The 814-nt window shown below is 38.8% G+C and overlaps 1 non-coding gene across 1 annotated transcript; it reads right to left on the bottom strand.

Moving 5' to 3' along the window:
- Nucleotides 1-314: 314 nt before the first annotated feature.
- LOC132069059 (small nucleolar RNA R71) lies at nt 315-420 on the bottom strand. The gene has a single exon (XR_009417628.1). It is a non-coding gene; the product is annotated as a small nucleolar RNA R71 (small nucleolar RNA).
- Nucleotides 421-814: the final 394 nt, after the last annotated feature.

Raw genomic sequence — 814 nt, 5'->3', positions numbered from 1 at the left:
TGTTCTACCAAGGATTAATCCTGCAAACTACAAGATTGACTCTACTATTTACCAACTACTCAAACTTGAGGGGTATTTTCGAAACTCTACTGACGATGACCGTCACCAACACTTGAAGAATTTTGTTGGTGTCTGTGCCCAACATAAGCAAACTGCTATTCCAGATGATGCTATTCGACTAAGAGTTTTCAAATACTCTTTAGCCGGTGAAGCAAGAGTTTGGTTTGAGAAACTTTCCCACAACACTATTTATACGTGGGGAGAGCTTGTTGCTATTTTTCTTAAGAAGTGGTTTTCACCAAGCAAGAAAGTTGAGATTCGTGACAAGATATATGACTTCAAACAGCTTCCGGGGGAACAGCTATTTAAAGCTTGGGAGAGATTCAAGGAATATTTACAAAAGTTTCCGAATCATGGTTTTCCAGAAAATATATTAATGGAGAAGTTCTATAGCGGGCTAGATCCGTTGACACAAGCAGTTGCAAAAAATGCAACTGGAGGGTGTTTTATGGACAAGACATATACCTGAATCACTAACTTGTTTAATAAGCTTACTACTCACAATCAAGCATGGCATTCGGGTGGCACTGACAATGTAGCCTATGGAGCTCCCATGATACATAATATTGTGAAGAAGAATCAAGAGACTCAGCAGACTTTAGCTCAGGTAGTGACCAAAATTTCTTTATTGACAAAGAGACTTGATGAAAAAGAAGCAAAGAAGGTTGATGTTGTTGAAGACAATTCCGGGTATGCCAAAAGGGATGTATCAAGTTAGAGAGGGTTTATATAAAGAAGGGTCTCCTATGCAGTA

Source organism: Lycium ferocissimum, chromosome 8, assembly GCF_029784015.1.
Source record: "Lycium ferocissimum isolate CSIRO_LF1 chromosome 8, AGI_CSIRO_Lferr_CH_V1, whole genome shotgun sequence".
NCBI lineage: Eukaryota > Viridiplantae > Streptophyta > Magnoliopsida > Solanales > Solanaceae > Lycium > Lycium ferocissimum.
This window is presented reverse-complemented; position numbering and strand designations above follow the sequence as displayed.